Raw genomic sequence first — 21,813 nt, forward strand, 5'->3', positions numbered from 1 at the left:
ACATAATATATAATATATATACTACACACAATAATTAACAATACATAATATATCTTTTGCGGTCCGTCGGAGACTCGAAACGACCGAGTCTAATCGGTTCGGTCGAAAACACATTTGGCCCGCGTGTATTTGTCGACCGTTTATTTACGGATTGCCGGTCAACGGCTATATTACGTTTTAATTGAAAAAAAAACTCTTTCTCCAAGCACAAAAACTATCACCAACGTCGTTCTAGCCCCACTGCCACGCCGCTGTCGGCATTATTCCGCGTAAAAGGTATAGAGGTAGGTATATAAGATATCCTCTCGCGTATTTACTTCAGAGTTTGTTTGTTCCCAGAGCATACAAACACACATATACACACAAGCACACGCAAACAAGTTATTTCTGTCTGCAAAAGTTCAACCAAATACTTGTTACTTACACAACGGAAAAAAGGTCAAAATGATTTACATTTGTTTTCCCGTAATAATAATTATTATTGCTGTCGTCGATCTGCAGCCTGAACTCTCCTAACACACCGATAACTTAATATATATTCTTTTTCACCAACTTATAATTGATTCTTATGGACGATGATTAAACTCAAAACCGTTTACGCATAAATTAGCTGCAGGTAGCTAAGTATTGCGTTTAGATTTTTCGATATCAAATAAATTCAACCATGTGTCTCGATTGGTGAGCCTTTGGCTGAAAAACGCCGCACATGAAAAAAATACTTCGATAACGTATATTATGGTCAAAAAGCTTTTGTGGAATTTGGGTGTTGAAAGAAAGCATTTTTTCGCTTGTGCAGAGAACGAGACGAAATTTAGTTACCAAAGTATTAAACGCTCGTGTGCGGAAGGTCATATTAAAATTCTGAAAGAGGTTATTCGCATTCCCAGCAACAACTTTTAAACCTCTTTTGTTTTGTGAAACAATGGGTTTTTTTTATCAAAGTTAAAAACAGACATTTTTGTTTGACTGGTAAAATTAAAATAGGAAATAAAAAAGAGAAGAAAAAAAGTAAAACAACAATGTCAGTAAACGCAACGGCGACATGCGATCTTGCAGTCTTCCGCGCATGCGTGTATCTGAATTGCCTATCTCGACTGCCGTGTTGAATAAATAATATTTTTTCTTTTAAAAATAAGAGTTATTTGCGTCAATCGAGCGCTACGATTCCAGATACGGGGCCAATCGCTATTTTTACAATAGGTAATTAAGACTAAGAGACAGATAATTATTTGAGCTATTTTATGTGCGTTTGCTAGAAAGCCGAAGGGCGTATAATGCACGTACAGCGGCATAATAATAATAATATATGATATATGCGTATCTGCGTGTAACCTGTAAGAAACGCGCTTTGGCAGCTAGCGACCTTGTTTGTGGTAATAAACGGAAACGATAATATTGAACTATACACGCGCGTACAGGCGCAGCAATGTCATGGCGGTGGTGGGGAGAGTAGAGTACACGCGTCATCGCGACGGGACGGAAAGGGTTGGTTTAGTACGATGCGCGTGTAGGGCGCGGGGAGACTAGGGGCGAAGGGTACGAGTCGTCGTGTGAACGCGAACGCGACGTCGGCGGCAATAGGAGTAAGTGGATTTACGTGATCGGCAAGTGTAACCCGTGAATTTATATTATATATTCTTTATATAATGTATAATATGTGTGTGTGTGTGTGTATATATATATAGTAAGTTACTAAACAAAGGGAACGCAGTGCAAGCGGCGGCGGTGGTCGTAAACCAACGAAGAATTTATTATCTGGTTGTTACACACGATTGGCAAGAGACGTTAACGGGCGCGCGTGCACTATGGATAATATTTATGTATATATACATATATGATGCGTATTTATATTAATATTACATAGGTATATGTATGAATATAGTATACGTACCCACCAATAAACAACTGAGAAAATACGCACACACCGATCGAGAAAAACCACTACCGGAAGGGGTGTAGGATGGGAGTTGAAATACCGAGCGCAGTATTCGTTATAGTATTATATACGGAGATGTTATTATATTGTAATAATATTATTTCACCCGTCTACCGCCTGACTTTTTGTGGGTCGAAACAAACGAAAGCACTGCGCTCAGTGTCGGTGGTGGCCGTTGGAATCGGGCCAAGAGTCGGTGCGATTTGAATCGGCCGCTAAGAAAACGACGCGGACCGAGTACCAAGCTCTTGGCACCGCGGCTTCGTATAGCTGATAATGTCATATTATTATTTTTTTTATTATTATTATTATTATTATATCATATGTAGGTCACCGCCAGATCGCCGCGGTGAGATTATATCGACGGTGGTTGTGATATTATAATTAACATGTTATATTGTACTAGCGTGTAAAACAAACAAATATAGGAAAATTGGCCGGAGATGTTTGTTGGACATCTACACCTCCCCACCTCCCACAACACAAGTTTCCACGTCAGACGTATCCGCGGTGTAAGATCCTCATAGCTTGATCACCAGTCGATGTCGTGGAAAAGAATATATCATAATATTTTCATATAGAAGTATCATATTATCAATGAAATATGCGTACCATCGTTTTAAGGGTGCGTACGATGGAAACGAAATCGTCGATATAGTCTTGTCGCATCGGTTGTCACAACTGCACGGACAAGCGCAACAAGTCCGGGAAAAACTCTATTCGCACATTGGTCTGGATCGATGGAGGACGGTGGTGGTTATCAGCTATTATTACACTCCAGTCGCACAGTAAATGTGTATATAAATACTATATAAAGTAACATTACAAGCTTTAAGCGCCTATTATGGTTTGCTGCCCGACCTGCAGGGAGCTCCGCGTGTACAGGAGTGGCGAAACGACCAGCAATATTGCCGCCGATGTTTTCTTTCGATTAGAGAGAAGGTCGTAATGGCCGAAGCGAGAGCACCGTTTATCCGACGCTAAATGCCGATCGTATGTGGGTTTAAATGACCGTTACACGAGTGCCGTTAACTCGATCACGCTCGGCCGCCGTTAAGGGTCCCCGCGAGCGCTAAGAGCTAAGCAATATAGAGGTTTCCGGTTTTCGCGATGTGGCAATGCGGCCCGTCAGTCGGCCGAGTCAATTTTCACGCTTAAAACGTCGTCGGGGCGGAATTCCGTGGTTGGCGCGGTCGATAAGCCTGCGCCGTATAAGCTCTCGACAGTACCGCTTTCCGAAGCCGGTGGCTTTGTGCCGGGATCGAACACTTGGAAGTTTCGTGCGGTTGTAATCATAATTATCGTTGGTTGCGAGAGAGACGCGAATACAGTTACAGAGAGAGAGAGAGAGATAGAGATGGAGAGTGTGTGAGAGAGAGGGGGGGAGAGGGGGAGAGACGCAACGCGTTCATTTTCAGGATCCGGTCGAAAAGAGCATGTCCGCTGAACGGCGTCGTTTAGGCGTGTCGATATGGTAAAAAATATATAACACAACACATACATTTGTATAAAGAGATTTTCCTTTGACAGATATCGCACGTTTTTTTTAGTGCCCAACGCGCACATGCATTTTATATGAATTCACGTAGAATGCAACGCGAGCTTTCCGGTCGCCCCGAGACAACGATAAATCACACGGACGGTCGACGGTTTTTTTTTTTTTCAAACGAGCAGACTAAAAAATAAAAAATAAAACGTACAACGCGTATATACGGCATTCGAAAGTACGTGTACAATATAATGTATACATACATATAATATATTGTACGATACGCGAGAAAACAAAACGCGAAAGGAGGTCGTAAATTATCGGTGTTATTATATATATATACGGCCGCCGACAGCAGGAGCATTATATTGTAGCTGTGTACGCTATACATGGTCGCACGTATACAGCGCACAAAACCGGCCTTTGTCGAACAAGGCCGCGGCTGCATGTAAAGCCGACCACCCCACCGCCGAATGCACTTCCGGTCATATTATTATTATTATTATTATTATATTGTCTTATCGGCGCGCGCGTTTAAATCAACGCGTTATTATCACGCAGAACGTTGGTGCACTTCCTGACCGCACCACACGCCGCCACCGACGGCCATGGCAGTAATATACAGAGCAACGCGCATACATATATATTATTTCATATTATGATATCATGTGCAATGCACGTCCTACTCCTCTACGACTGCACCGTCCTGTGCACGTGCATTTAAGCCGACCGCGTATACTATATATTATTACAGGTACAACTACGGGTATTAACCGGTAGTAGCGGGAGCGGGGAGGAGACAACGATTATAATATCATATACATATAATAATATTACACTATATACCTATTGCGAAACGGCATCCCGTACACAACCGTAAAATTGTCGACCCTTTCCTTCTAAGCATGTTTGTGTTTGTGTGTGTGTATGTGTATAGGGGGTTAATTTTACTGCATAATCAAAGGGGTTGCTCGCACGATCTCGGCGGCAATTAACTGATTTATTATTCAAATATTATGCAGGCGGATGGCTTCAGTGCAGCAACCTACCCGCGATGACCAGATCACATATATTATTATTATAATATCATGTGCGGGATAATATTATATATTATACGTGCAATCTATATTATGCACACACACACTAGTCGCAACTAAACAATGTATTTATCATCGGAGCGTAGTACAATTTGCGTGCGTATAAATATTTAAAAACTTTTAATATTCTGATTCGCGCGGAACGCCGACGCGATTGTGTATCGAACAATGGAGCTAATCATGGGCAACGATGACTTTATTATATATATTTTGTACTGCGCACCGATTTCCTCCTCAGAATAACAGACCGTCGATTATTGTATATTTGTTTTTTTGAAAAAAAACGCTTTACAGACGAAATGTGCGGATTACATTTTTTTCCTCCCTATAGATTGTTTTTGTTCGACATCCATTGAGAGTTGAACATAGAAAACCATTCCGCTTTCACCTCTAAAACGACACGTCGGCTGACTTTAAAACAATTACATGTTATACTGTGGTATGTCCATCAGTTAATATCTCTGTTAAGTCTTATAGATTATTATTTATGTGTGTTATGATCTGAATATCGGCTTTTGATATGACGTTATAAAAACGAAGTTATAATTAAAAACAATTTCAACGAATAAAATAGGTAGGTAGATGTGACTTAATAGTTGCACGTAATGATATAATATTAAAATAGCTTACTGAGGTAATAATAATTAATATTATGCACCTATCGTTACGTAACGAGTGATTATAAATGATACAATGATACAATGTCTACAGTTATTACAAAACGAATTATGCACATGGCACGAGAAATCTTACTTAAACATAATATTAGTGGTATTAATATTATGCGTTACCTAACCACGCGGCTACTACATTATAAAATAATATACCAATCACGTTATATTGGTTTAACGTGCTCGGGGCTTCGTGTCGTGGAACAGGGTCGAGGACAGTCTTTGATGTTTTCGACGGCCCACGCGGCTCCTGTAACTTCTGCACATAATATATACATACGAGCCTACGTCAATCCGACGAATTTCCACGAACCACTACGCCATCCGCGGCCGTGGATATCGCGGAGAGCTGTATGCAGCGCAAACCGAAAATCATAAGTCATCGACGGGGGGTGCAGGTCTGCAGGTGAATAACGCTAGCGGTGCGCGAACGGTATTGGTTTTGGTTTTTCTTTTTTCGAAACTACGCACGACGTGTGGGAGGAACGAGGAAAGCCGTTCGACTAGGACGATAATCATATTTCACGTTTAACGATACGCGCGCACAGACAAACCCACGCGGGGGCGCGTGTTCGATAGCACGCAAAATATATACTATATTATATGTTACACTCTTTATACTTCTTCATACACACACACGCACATACGTATCTATGTACATACCTATATACACATACGATATAATATACTCGGTCGATGTTATTATTACCCTGTGGTCCCTTCATCGTTCGCCTATGTACGCAAGCGCGCGCGCGCGTGTGTGTGTGCGACGCTGCAGTAGATTAAGCCAACAAATGTTTACATATATATAAATTATACATGTATACGTGACGCATGCGTGCGTACGTTTGTGTGTGTGTTTGAGGAGAGAGAAAGACGCCGACAACGGTGGATGGGCAGAGGGTAGTGAGAGAGAACGGGTAAAGAACGGATATTATTATTATTATTATTATGTGTGTGTATAGGGGTGGGCAGCAAAGTGTAAGCCGTGCACGGGGGTGTATGTGGAGCGGCAGGGCGCAGGACTACTGGATTGTCGCGTGAGTGTATGGCGTGGCTCCAAGATTCGACCGAGCTTTGTATATGTGTAGGCGTGTGTGCATAATATACGTAATACGTATACTGTATATTATATATACTCGTGTGTGTGTATGTGTGTGTGTGTGTTTGGAAATGGACCTCGCCCAGTTTTTCTGGCAAAAAGCGTTCACTACAGCGGCGGTGTGTCCCGCCGCTATAGACTCTCACCCTCTCTGGGGGGGGGGGGGGATATGCGCCGCCTGTAGTGTGCGTTTGTGAATATTATTCATCCCCTCTACCCTCGGCGCAGCTTCTCGTAAAACACATTTAAACATTTCTAGATCGGTAAACACGTCTCTGGGCCGACTCTCTCGCTGTGCGCACATATTATTATACTTACGTCTTGTCGTATACCCAATGTACCTATTGTACATAAGTGACACCCCCACCATACTTTCTACCATGCACCTTTAGATCACGGTTTCACCACGATGTGCATAATTATTATTATTTGTGATCACGAACAAATTAACATTTCAATAAATTATAACAACGATGACAATTCCGTCATCGTTTCTATTTGCGCATAACGTTCGTGTACAAATACAATAATAATAATAATCACGATGACGACAACGTCAGAAACGGTTGATACGAATCGAAGTCATTTGATTTTTTGTGTAATACAATAAACTATAGGCGTAACGACGAATAAAGCCCTTTGTTTATTATATGAGTAGTATCGATATAATCTCCGACGCACGAACTTCCTTTGTAAAATTTAATACAATCGAAAAATAGCGTGTTTAATTTTTTGTTGTTTTTAAATTCAATAAACATCAAGCTCACGGTTTTCGAAGATTTTGAAATTCAAATCACTTTCCAATTGGTCCAACTCGTCCCTTTTCGTGTAAATATATTATTAATTTACCATATTATAATATGATGCATATCATAATATAATAATATACTATCCAGAAATTGGTTTTTATTTTTTTCCTTCGCCCTGCAAAACGGTTTCTTGATATTACCAATAAAAACGGTCCGAACAACGATGTCTAAATCATAACATTGGGCATAGCGGTAACAGATGTTTTTCTTTATTTTTTCATTATCTGTTCTTCACTTTTCATTGAATCCCTCCTAAAGCAATAACCGACAGCAACGTCAGCACGAGCGTCGGTATCATATTAGATATGATTTTGTCTTACCCTCTGCCACTTGTATTTTTTATTTTTTTTTTTTTTTATACCAACTCCGGAACGATAAGACATTATGGCGCTCATCTAACCAAGCGTATAATATACGAAAGTAAAAAGCGTATATCATATAGGACTGCCGCGGAGAACTCATCAACCGAAATCAAAATATATATTATTATTTAGGTATACGCATTTCAGGAGCGATATTCAGCCGTGTTAGGACTTATAAATGAGAAATCTAAACGAGACTGACCAACAAGAGCCACGTATTGTTTTCCGCTCGTCACACGACAAGATGCGCGCAGGCGGTATAAAATCGTTTAATTCATTTAAACTGTACAAAGTCATTGTCTCGGGCGTAACGACAAGACGACAGTGGGATAATTGTGTCTTTCTATTTGTTTACCAATCCTATATATGTATATTATATAGAAATGGCGGGTCTATTGGACAAAGCTTTTTAAATCGTGATACCCATAACATTGTACACTGCGACCGGAGAGGTGGTGGCGAGGCACAAGACTATAATATATATATATTGAATGTATACCGAGGAGGCTCGCACAAGATTACTGTTGGCGCCAATGACTTTCCGCTCCCCGCACAGCGCTCTTCCGCTCACCGTCTCACTAACTCGCTCTCTCGCTCCCCCTCCGTCTCTCGTCCGTCCGCGTGTCTCCCATGCGTTTCTTTATTTACGCCGATTTTTCCTTAAACTCTTATATTCTTTTTCCCTTTCGGGGCCGCCATCTGAATACGACTCTATATACACACGACCTCCGCCGCCACCATCCGAAAACAGCGATGCGTGCGTATACCCAAAAGTAAATTATCTCCCGCTGAGGCGATTCTCGTATCCTTTTGGCGTCGGCACGACTGTGCGCGACTTTGCTATATATAATATTATTTACACACGCACACACGACTAATAACCCCCAAACGTCCAAGGACCTATATCGTTCTGTTTTATTTTTATTTTTTTGGTTTTTCCATCCCTTGCCACCGTCATCCGTGGCCAATCGTCACCACCGCCCATGTGTTCAATCTCCCGAAAACAATAACGAAAGCGCTAACTTTTAATTCAATATAATATACAATATACGCATGCGTATATATTATACGAGTACACATCCTATGTTCATACATGCGTGTATTTTATATACGTGTATAGAAGACACGTACTCGTTGTTTTCCCTTCCTTCATCCCACCATCCATCTCGCCAACTCGGATCACCTATGTTCAATGTTCATTACATATGTGTTTTTAATTAAATTTAAAAACTAAACATTTTCGAAATCTAATTTGGCCGACAAGAATAAACCTATACCTACGGATATTATTTAGGTATACGCGTTCAATCAGATTTTTCATCTAAAATCACGTTTTGTGCAAATTATATCATATTGTGAGGGTTTACGCGTTCCACGCGTCATCTTAATTAAAAATGAAGCCGCCCAATGCTTTTTCACTGTAATTTGAAACTGGTATCGTCTATTAAATAGGTTTGATTAATATTTCAATAGATACGAATAGTTTTAAAAATATATATTTATTACGGAAAACGTGAAATCATTCCCAAGCATGTAATAATTATATCGATTTGTATGGTTGTTAATTTATTTTTAACCAGGCATTATGTTTATTGTGCTGAATAAAGCATTTTAAAAACAAATTAGGTCATTATTATAATAAACTATTCAAATAGAATTATATTATGTTCAAATATTTATGCATGTATTTTTATAAATATTTTCAATTTTTTTTTTAGTTCTACTACGCACTTAATTGTGGTGCAAACACGTGCCTCATTGTTACGATAATTCTATTTTATTTTTGAAACCGTCTAATAAGGTTGTTGTAATTATTAGCGTTCGTTTTACATGAATAAAAAAGCATGGCCGTGTAATATTTCAATAAGCTAATGAAGTAAAACAACCATTTGCTTTTGTTCCGAGGAGTTGTTACTAATTAAAGACTAATAATTATTATTTAACAATGTAAATTACTTAGATATACACGTGCCTATTATATTACGTGACATTTTTTTTTTTTTTTTTTATTGGTATTTAAAGCCCGGCGACTATGGCCATAAGCTGATTGTGAGGTTTTATAATTGTAGGTAGTAGGGTTTGTAACGGTAGGATTTTTACACGTGTGTGTTGTGTTTGGCAGAATTTTTGATTGGGCACCCGTAGGTATCTGCTATACCCGGGTGGAGGATGGCGGCACTTGTTCTCCGGACACCGTGACTTGTCCGAAGAAAAATGCCGCCCACGGCCAAGGAATCGAACTCAGGTCGGCTGTGTCACAGCCGACGCCTTAGTCCGCTCGGCCACTCCGTCCCCCCCTTAAGTGAAATTACATTTATATTTATCATACATTTAGATTCTTTTAATTTCGTGTATTAGGCTTATGAGCTAATAATAACCAATAAATAAAACCTATACATATACATATATGGGTCAAATATTCTGGCAATTTCACTAACACTACTCAAATTTTCAAAAATCGATTACAACCATGCACAACCGCGTTTGACAGCCGTATTTGATGGTTTTTACGTACAAAGGATAAAGGTTCAGTGGGTGGGTATTTATTATAAGCACATGGTCCATTCAACAACTTTACACAATGCAATATTCCTATATATAAAAAACAAAATTCTTTGAAATAAGTGTCTAACGGTCGACACGCATTGACCGACGAGAGGGTTGTCTGTATTCGAGTGACAATAAGAATGCCTTGCGTGCAGGCGATAAAGTAAAAGGTTGCAGCGACTGAACAGTATAAAAAGAGAGGATGCCTATATAAACCGGAAGAGAATTTTTAATCTAACGTCGAATTAAGAATTTTACGAGTTACCATGCCATTTTGCGTCAGAATAACCGTTAAAACTCTGTGCAACATTTAGTTGATGTTTAAGGATTTCTGGGCGTGTGGGTGGGTGGGCGGTTTTGAGAGGAGTGTGTCACGCAGAAGAGTATATTTATATACGATTACATCTTCTTTCGGAAAACCACTAGCTCATTAAATTTCTGCGCGCCAACGGTCCTTAAATTCAGTGGGGGTCCATGTTAATTAAAGACGTTTTTAATGAAACCATTAAAACAGTAGCTGGTTTGACGACCTTTGCGTAATGAGTTCCTCGGGAAATCCAAACGGCCGATAACCATTTCACCTAATAGCAGAGAGCCTGTGAAATTGTTCGACGTCGTATATAATATATTTATAGATATAGGGAGAAAAACCAATGAGCGTCGAACGGCCGTAATAATAATAACGTGTCGAATGGGTGTGTTTGTGTGTGTATTTAGTGTATATATAGGTATATATTATATGGATGACGATATATGTATAATTTATACACACAAATACGATATACCTACCGTCTACTTGGTATGCAACGCGAGGATATACTGGACAATATATACAACAACTTTACTATACACGTGAGCCCGTCGATATTCTTTGTATTCCCAAAGCAAAACCCTTTATTTGTCGACATATTATATAAGCAACGATATCGTTTCGGGTAACTTCATATTACTATGTAAACAAAAGGAGCGTTAAAAACCTATCACGGGCTTGGTTTTGAACATTCGGCGATGAATACATTAAACCAAGCATAGTTTTCCCGATATATATATTTAATAAATCGTCAACGATTACTTGGTCGAAAAAAAATTACCAGATAATGAACAAGAGCGAGGAATAGAACGTGAATATAATATTATTGCATATGTGAATAAGTGTAAATTCTTTTCACAAAACATAGATAAAGAGTTTTTTCGCTTAAAAACATGAACTCGAAAGGATGCGTACGCGACCGGAAAAAATTATTGTCGGACTGAGGGGCCATAGAACAGCGACCAACCGCAGTATATTATCGGAATAAACACCCTCAACCGCGGTGACTGATTGAAAGCACGTCTTACGCGTTTGTGCGTCGTAAACGGAAATTCGGCGAAACGTGATCTCTTGACCGGCAGTGAGTACACCTGTGATGTAATGATATATATATGTATAAAGAGATAGATAGATTGATATATAGAGAGAAAGAGAATGAGAGAGAGAGAGAGAGGAATATATGAAAAGACTGCGGCGAGACTGCGAGAGTGGTTTGGAGAAGATTCGGTCCGGCGAACGTCTGTCAGTTGGGCACCGATGGGTAAAAAATGTTTCCACGAACCGAAACGGTCAGATATGGATAACACTCGGTGGCGGCAACCGTGTGGCTGCAGAATGATCTGTTACGAGTCACACGCCCACTCCCTGGGGGACTGGCCGCAGCATCAGCGCTCGATCCGCCCGGGACACAGAGCCCGTTAAAAATTGTTTCTCTCCGCGGGGCACGTGCACCCGCGGCCGACTGCAGCTGTGGGGAGGCGCGTGACGAGATGGTATAATCGCAGTGTTGTTGTCAAAAAACACACACCGCAACCGTGAAATGTATAAAATAATTCTCGGAACGCGTGCGGCTAAAAAATGAAACTTAAAAAGGTTTTTAATCACCGAATGGCACTCGTTTGGCGTTACAATAACAACTCGACCGCGTCAAAAAAAATATTATAAAAGTCCGGAGGATAACTCGAACCGCAATATTTTAGTCTTACTCATTTTTGTGTACTTACACTCATACTTCAGCTAGGTATAGTTATATAGTTAGGTAACGATGGTATTTCATGCCTTAAATCAACGACAGGTGAAACGATCGTGGTTAAATATAATACAATACATGTAGCGCACCAACAATGCGTTCGCGTCGCGTGGATACTACGATTACGAGAATTCATATCTTTTAGGCGAGTGTAGTAGAATAGCGTATTACGAGGCGAAGAGAGAAAGATGAGTAGTGGAGAAAACATTTGCATGACTAATGAAGCCGAAACGGGGGAAAAAAATCCGAGTATACGCGTCCCCCGGCGGCAGTGCGGCATTTTGAATATTCAAGTTGAACTAATTTTATATTTTTTACGATTTAAGTTTAAAACGAGTTAGATTAAACAAACCGTAATCGTATTATAAATAAACGATTTTGCCGGACTGCGGAGACTTTTGTCACCACCCGCCTCTTTTTGCACTTTATAATATATAATATATATACACAGTACATATTATAGAGGTATACCTTCTACGTGAATATATATATATATTATACATATATAGGTAGGTAGATGTATAATATAATATATATATTATATACATAGGTAGAGGCACATATGTTTATATCATATAATATAATATTATATTTTATAATATTATATACAATTTACCACCCCCGCGTCCGCGATTGTTCCACGAAAACCACCGACCATACACAATATACACATACACCCCGAGGGTACGACTCACGAGTCCTTATTTATTCATATAGCCGGAGAAATTGCAATCCAGGATTATGTGCCGGGGTTGTTCTGAATAATTCAACGATTAAAATCGGAGCGTACCACCGAGGCCTGCGCGCCCGCGCCTCACCGCAGCCGCAGAAATAAACAATTTATCAGTAGGCTGCTGCACCGCAGTGTGTTTTGGATATAATGTAAGTAAGTAAGTAAGTAAGTAAGTAAGTAAGTAAGTATATGAGCATATAACGAGAATATTGTAAGGAACTCTGTGACGGCGCAAAATGTAAATTTCCCAGCCAGAGGAAAATTTTAATTTGGCCACGGTAAATAAAACGGTGGTTTGGTGATCGGCGTGGGTCTCCGGTTGGATGGTGGGGTGTGCGCTGGTGAGAGGGTTGTACGCAGAGGCGCTTCGAATGGGTTTTAAATAATACAAGAAATCGACCGACGATCAATGCGCGCGGATGCTACCCGTGTACGCGACTGCAGGTGAATTATTCATCGCCGGCCTGCGTGTACGGGAATGTGTGCGGTTTAATAAATTATTACGAGACCGAGTAAAAAGAAAGGTGTTCCGCAGTGACAAATGATCGAGAGATAGAGTAAAACGTATAATATATAGATATCGCACGCGACCTACACAACGTACCTCCGAAGGTCATTTATATACACGCGTCGGATACCGACCGGTACCGGGTTCTTTTATCCTGCGTCTATCGTTGATTCAATTTGAAAAAAATGAAATCTTTGTTTGAATAACTGCTGCAGATACCTATAGTATATTATCATGTAATAGTATAACGTAGTTGGACGTAACGCGTGACGATGACCTACTACTACTACAGACTATCGCGGATTATATAGGACATAGGTATATATATATTATATATAGCCTATTGCCTATATATCCATCGTTAACCTGCAGTGACTTATATATAGGTCGACGAGCGATCGAAATTTATTTTTTTTACGAGTAATGATTACCATAGAAAATGTTGTTATATTATCGATCGGATACCCAGCTTTTTACGGTTTCTGAATGGAAAAAAAAATCCTTTAAAAATAATTAACTAAGCTCTAATACGAGCGGTTGTATTATTATAAATTAAATAAATTTTGATGTATGTTAAAGGTACAAAGATATTTTGTCGACCTAGGTCCAGCTGGTGTACATAATTTCCCCCAAATACCTACATAACAATTAAATTACACGTTCAGGTACACAACGCTCACTTTTGTTTGATGTGGGCTGGTTATCAACTTTTTTAGAAATTTAATTTCGTGTACTTTTATTTAATATAGAAAAAAGTACCTTTTTAAATTCAATAAAGTATGTAAATTAAGCGTCCTTTTTGAGACTATGCGTTTTCAAACTTAAGGGATTATGATAAACAATTCTTTTGGTATTCCAATGTTTCTTTCATTTGAATTTTAACGATTTTATTCAATACTAAAAATATTTAAACTTAATTCAAAATCTGAATATATTAATTTAGCTTCATCTGTGATTTATACGCTCATGTATGCACAACACACTCACACTCACAGGCCCGCGTAGCTACGTGCGTGGATAATATAACGTCGATTATATTTTCTGGCAACTAAGTAAGCAATACTTTATAGTGTCGTTTTATTTCCACCATCTCCAGATAGCTTAACCTGGTTTTTATACATGAATAGTCAACCTCAGAGCACACGTTTCCGTGCCAACTTATTCGTTTGTCAACGATAATAATATATTATAATCCTTAAAACGTTACCACAAAGCCAATTCATCCATTAAAATAATGTTAGTTTACGCACATAAACTTTTTGACTTAATCCTCGAGAACTGTATCAATAAAGTTATTACACGTACAACTTTAAAGGGATAAACAATTTATTTACTCGTATTTTCATTCTGAAACAACAATGCTAGTTAAAGTCAATACAACGACCAAAATTATGAGTTGATTTTGAAAAATTTCAAATTTTTATTAATACACATTCAAAAAGTCATTGTATCTAATTAGATGCAAAAGAATGTATTTGAAGATATTTTATTTTTTGATTATGTGTCGATTTAAACTGAGATCCAGAGAAAATAAAAATTAAATATCCCATAACAAATTGAGGGTTTTATAATTGTTTTTATATATATAAAGCAAAATGGTCAAAATATCCGTATTTGCGTGCGATTGATTCAAGAACGTACAAATATTTACTTGGTAACAAACAAACACACATACAAGTTCTACAACCAAAACGAAAAAAGTTTTTTCCGTCAATATTTTATGCTTTGGTTAGTGAGGAGAAAAAATAACGGGGAAAAAAGCAAAAACAATTTCTTTACATTCCAGTTGACCGAATGAAGTCAACAAGTTCAATGGTTACAATTTTAAGAATAACAGTGGCCGTGATTTAATTATTATTGGGAAGAAAAGTTACATTGATTTTAAAATAAAATAGGACTGGGACTTCAACAAACGTGGTACTTTCAGCTAATTCTTGATTGTTAAATTAAAAGTAACAGTACGGTGTTTGGACATCTCTTTCATAATTAAATATTGATTAAATACATAATAATATATATGTATATATAAAAAACATACTTGTAAAGCCAATATATGTTCTTCGCTGCACTCGTGATATAAAAAGATACAATATATAATGGAAACCAATTACCTAGAATAACAATGGTCATGGAAATGTCCTGGTGGGTTTGAAACAAACCTCAGGGGAAACTTAAGGGGTTCAGAATCACTAGCGTGTAAAAAAAATGCCATCTATTATCAATTATTATTCATGCATAAAATAACTACTTAAATTGACCAATGGAAATGTAACGGGAATTATTTATAAAAAAAACTTTTTTGATTCCAAAAATATTTAAAAGCAACCCTATAATCTATAATGTTAATCATTATAGAACTGACACTGTATTCATTTTTAATAGAAAAAATTACAAATATAATATAATATATTATAAACTTTGACATAACGTCCTGGTATAGCTATTTTATTCTGGAATATAAATAATGAACACTATTATTTTTCATATGATAAAATGTATTTCTTATCTATTGAGTCTCGATCTTTCAATATTTATCTATAGGATATTATAATAATTATATATGAGTATTAATATAATTAATAGAAAATAAATATGATGTAATTATGTAAAATATAACAATTTATTAAGACCCTTAGTCTACCGGTTCAAGTTGGTTTTTTTAATGTGATACGATTTGTAAAGTCAGCGCACAAATTTTGCATTTGGATCAGTGTAGAAATCGAATTAAATTTGAACACTATATATCGCAGTTTGCAGTTTAACCTCGTACCGTTTGTGTTTACGGTACGGTAAATACGAACTATCGAGTCGGTATAATACATTATTATACAGCCACTCCGCAAGAAGCCGAATAGATTAAAAAAGACGAGACGAGCTGATGTGCTGGGAGGGGAGGAGTGGGGTATGAAAAAGTCTCATTGTTCGTCGACGGGGGATATACGGCGACGACGAAGACGAATTACGTAATTCGAGACATCCATGTACGATTCATATTATTATCTGAAATATTGTTTTTTTTTCGACTTCGTCATACGGGTTGAAACGTGAGAATATGTCGACGGTAGATAAAAAAACAAGCGCGTATATATTGGGGGAAAGGACCGACGAATTCAGTACTGGCTAAAACGGGCTAAAATATATGGGATATCAATCCACCAACGTCCAGAGTTAACGTGCGCACATCAGATGTCAAAAGGCACGTGTGGGTCTGTCGGCTTATGACCATTACTGGAGTCTACATTTTGGGGTAACAAAAACAGGTAATAACATACAATTTTCAACCTGTATGTTTTTCAAAAAATAAAAATAAATTCCTCTCGCTAATACCAGTAGTCATATTATATTGTACTTAACATTTTAAATTCAAATACCGCTAATTTCATATGATTAAAATATTATTATTGTAAACATTTTTACTCAAAATTTTTAATTTGAAAATAAATTTAAATAAAAACTGCATCAGTAAAATTGAACGTTATGTCAAAAGTACTGATTTTAAAACGTATTATTTTATACGCATTGCACGATTGTTAAAAAATGATTCAAAATGTTGTACTATAATCACCAAACTTACCGACTTCATAATTTGTGATTCGGCCACTTAGTTTTTTTTTTTTTGGGGGGGGGGGGGGGGGGGGTGGGGAGTAATGAACGATATCATTGCTACACCAAAAAATGTATGATACATCAAAGATACTTTTAGAAAACCCGTCGTCATAACATCGTTTGTATCAACACAAAACACGTCGTCGGTCCAAGTGTCGAAAACGTTGCGTTTGTGGCAGTAGACAAACTGTTTGTTCATCTCGTCGGACGAGGAGGTATAAATATATAAAATATTATTAGGACGAAGTGTGTGCAACCACACCGGAAGATAATCGTGCGAGAGTGCGATATGCGATACACGAGAACGATATACAAAATATAAACTCGTGTTAATATCTACTTTGTGATTTGACATGACGGCGGCGCTGCCGAGTCATCTTCGGCGGTCGGGAGAGACTACGCGAGAAAAGAGAATACTCGTCGTATAAAACCCTCCTTATTGTTCGCCAAAAACGACGTCCGCCGCGGGTATATTGTGCAATAAACGTATTATTATGTTGGTGGGTGTTGTTTATTTTATTCGTCCGGACGACGCAGAAAAGCCGCTTACGGTCGTATGCGCGTACGACACGTCAAGGTTATCTTCGGCGGCGATGGCCAGACGTGATTTTCATCGGTTCGTTGATAAACGCGTTTTAGGGCCGCCGCGAGATGTGTCACAATATCATCATCGCGGGTCCGACTTTGGTGCACTACAGACGATTTGTTTCCGCGGCACAATGACTTGGTGAAATAACTACTAAACCTTGAAACTCTTCATAAACAAAAAAAATACCTCGCCGAGGATAATGAAACATTTCAGGGATGTAAATACTATAACACTTATTGAATCACGATCAGTCCTGCCGATGAAATAATTTTCTCTACTCCTGTATAACTGTAAACAGCAATTTGTTATAATAAGACCGCTACAACTGACCTTCGGCATGACCATTACGGGTCACCACGTCCCAAACGAAAATTAAAAACTACAAACTCCCTAAAATAAATTCCCGAGAATTGCACTAAAAGCATCTCGGTTCACGTGAAATAAACAGCTTCAGAATGACACGGGATACTCTACCCCCATCAACATGGATAACAATTCAATTTAAAAACTTCCACGACAGACTATATAAAACCGAACAAGCTGTCAACTTCAAATATCTACAAACCCTGATTAAAATCACTACTATACCTCAACATATCCTCCAACAAGATCAAGAAGACCAACCAGATGGCCAATAAAGAAGATAACATCGAGTGTGTTGACAAAATTGATTAATAATAAAAAAAAATACATTCGATTTTTAAGTCTTAACCACAACTAACGAATCCACAGGTATGTCTGTATAATATATTTTATACGCGACGAGTGAAATTATCGTAATTCATTGCACGTCAATTATATGAATATTTAATATTACATTTTGTAGGTACGTTATATTATTATCATATTATCGTTTCCGGCTTTCGCGTCGTCGAGAGTTTAATGAAAATTTCCCAGCGCCCCGTGCGCCCACATATATAATGTAATACTATAATATTTCAGACCTTTGCGATGTATACCTAACCTAACCTCTATAGTCTATATATATATAGGTACTGACCCGGGTGTACTGCAGCAGTGTATTATAATACATATGACCAATCGTTATACAAACCGGCCAGATATTATGATATTACTTGTTCAGTTGTCCCATCGTCGTGATTAACGTTAATAATTCAGACGTTTTTACATAATTCATTTGCTCGATTCCGATATAGCCCGCTATACCCCTCGCCGCCGTATCGGAAATACACGCGTGCAAAATTAGTCACCCGACCCTCGCCGCCACCATCAATCCGACCAATCGGCACCTAACCTAACCGACGAGGGGGGAAAACACACACCTAACAAAACCGTTGTAGTCGTGTATCTATTCACCTTTCGTGTCGTGCAACAACCTAACCCATTACGGCCTTTATGTGTACATTATAATATTAATATTATTATACAATATTCGAATTAAATGTGTCGCGTCTATCCGGCGCGGCGGGACGACGGCGTTGTTGGGTTGAAAATTGCGCCGCCCGCACCACAGTCACGCAGCGTGTAATCGATATATTATTATATTTTAGTCTCACGTGCGATTTTACACATAGGAATAAAAGTCGACGTAAATAATATAATATTATAGTATTATTGCGTACAGTTTACATTTGGCGCGCTGTTACTCCTTATATTATGCGATAGTATAGCATGTATAAATTACGACTTATGAATGTCATATTATATTATAGGCAGGTACACGCGAAGTTTGTTTTACAGTTACATATTGTCATTGCACAACAATGGCAGTCAACAGTCGTAGTTTAGTGCGTGAAAATTTGATATTATGAAATGTTGTGGTAGTGGAAACGCGAAAAATGAATTCTCGAGCACTTGATCCGTTTTGAAACACATCAAATGTCCGTGCGCCCATCTTCGTCCTCATCAACATTAACCACCCCCAGCACCGACCACCTTTCACAAGCAGTCGCTCACCGGAAACCACCTTACGCATAATATAATGCGCTCTTCAAATGTCCTCATGCATTATTCTAACCGCAGTCCAACTATAAGCTTTTCCTGGTCCCTGCATCGTATATGTGTGTGTGTGCGTGTATGTTTGTGTGTGCGCGTAGAAACAAAAGGGGGGAAAGAGAATTATATGCAACAATCTCGTTGCATACTCTTTTCAAATTTAATTTATTGTAGGTAGTCTTTTATCCTGTTGCGCGACTATATGAGGTAGAACTACATTGGTATAGTACTATAATAATAGTTCATGATACCTGCAGCTGGGTTAAAGCCAAAGTTTAAATTGGAAATAAAACGCGCAAATTGAATAAACGTCGATTAAATTTCATGCGTAGCAACTTTGATAAAACATGATATTTTATTTAATTATATTTTATGCTAAATATATTATAAACTAACGAATTCGATAAATTATTCGTATAAAATTGAATTTTGAAATTATTTACAAAATACGCGTTTATATTATTCAAAGAGTAAATAGTAGATTGCAGTATTGAACGCATTTAGCCATTTAGGTAAACAAATAAAACTGTAGTTTATGTACCAGACACTGCAAGACGATCGAACTTCAACCAAGTGTATAGCAGACGGTAAATATGTGCGTGGATAGTTTTTTTAGCTTGACGGAGTAGAGAGACAGCTGGTGGATTTCTCTTTCAAATGTTTCGTAAACGTAGAAACAATGACGTTTTTTTTAACCGCACGCGTAATTTAAGAAGTTCAACGAAATCAAATTTAGTAACCACCGGGTGAGAAAGAGCATCATTCATGTTTACCTAACAACGCAAATTAATGTCGACATGTCTGTCACACGTCAATGCTACAAACGATCGATTTTCACGGAATTCGTTTAAAATCGAATTCGTATTTTAGAGGGCTAAGGGTGTGGACGCGGTATATTTTTATAATAACAACGTACATCACAGACACGTATTTCACGGGATCACAAAGCCATGACGTGTACACAATATATTATTATAAAAAACGTTTTAACGTTATGCCACATTAGTGTAGTACTTCGCGACGTACGCTCTCGTTTAAAGCGCAGTAATAATAATAATAATATTATAATATTATCGTCTTGCATCGCGCGTGTCAATAGCGCGCTCTGATGGAGATAATATAATAATTGTAAATAGAACTTGCAGAGTCCTCGGTGCACAAGTATAACTACAACCGTTAACGAATTCTCGTCAGGATTTTCTCTCCGACCCTCCTCTCACCACCCTGAGTGTCCATCCCCAGTCCACACAGCCCTTGTGTCACTGATCTTTTTTCTCGCTTTTTTTTAACACTCGTTTTCACCACTCGGACTGAAGCCTCGACACACAGCGTGCGCGCACACATACACAATCACTTTGAGTACATGTCCGGTCTATTCAGGGTCGTGCTCCGTGTACGGAATTGTTTCAATTATAGAAATCGAGCCGGGACCGCCAATTTGCCAGCAGGATTCCCTCGGACACACCGACCGCACACTATACTATATATAATATATATATATATATATATGCACCGGGAGCGCGCGTACCTCACATAATAATACGACGCGAATACGGCCGACGACGAACGTTTTGCGTCCAAAATGATTTTTACCAGCATTACCTGTTTGTGTTTTTATTATTATCATTATCACTATCGTCATCACACGCGGGTGCTATAAAAGTGATCATTTTTTTTTTTATCATTATTATTATTCTTTCTACGCTTCTCGCTACAATTACTACAGCCGACCGTACAATAATAATAATAATTGTTATGAAATAATAATATTATACACTCTGTAGGCAGAATCCTAATATAAATTGTTGTTGTTGTTTTTATTTTATTTTTTTAATCACGTGTAATGCACCATCCGGTAAAATTAATTTTTAATTTTAGTGGTTAGTATGAAAATTAAAAAGTTTTTTCTCTTCACAATAAAATGCACATATTATCTTAAGTCCGCTAGTGGTATGCACAACAGTACTGCAAGCGATGGTCCTATCCTCGTGAAACGTTATACTTGATAATGCTTATTTATTAGTTTTTCGGTTTAATACATAAAACTCGTAGGATATAATGCGCTTTTATGTATATATAGTATATACCGAGTATATTTTACAACGAAGGGACCGCTATTATATATCTGCGACGGTTTTAAGTCCACTTTATAACGACCGTGATACTTTTTCATAATATTATCGTTAGTTTTAGTTCCCATTAATAATTATATATCTTCATTTATACACTGTAAACTTCTAACCGAAATCAAGTTCTCACATATTCATTTCGCGCGCTGCATGAAGGAATAAATACAATTGCGCGATTACTTCTATTATATTTTGTTTTCAATTTATGATAGTTGAATA

The 21,813-nt window shown here is 38.0% G+C and overlaps 1 protein-coding gene across 4 annotated transcripts in view; it reads right to left on the reverse strand.

Annotated features, from left to right (window-relative positions):
• LOC132943749 (nucleolysin TIAR) overlaps positions 1–21,813 on the reverse strand; it is a 356,895-nt gene that overhangs the window by 73,863 nt on the left and 261,219 nt on the right. The window lies entirely within an intron of this gene.

Source organism: Metopolophium dirhodum, chromosome 4, assembly GCF_019925205.1.
Source record: "Metopolophium dirhodum isolate CAU chromosome 4, ASM1992520v1, whole genome shotgun sequence".
Taxonomy (NCBI): Eukaryota; Metazoa; Arthropoda; class Insecta; order Hemiptera; family Aphididae; genus Metopolophium; species Metopolophium dirhodum.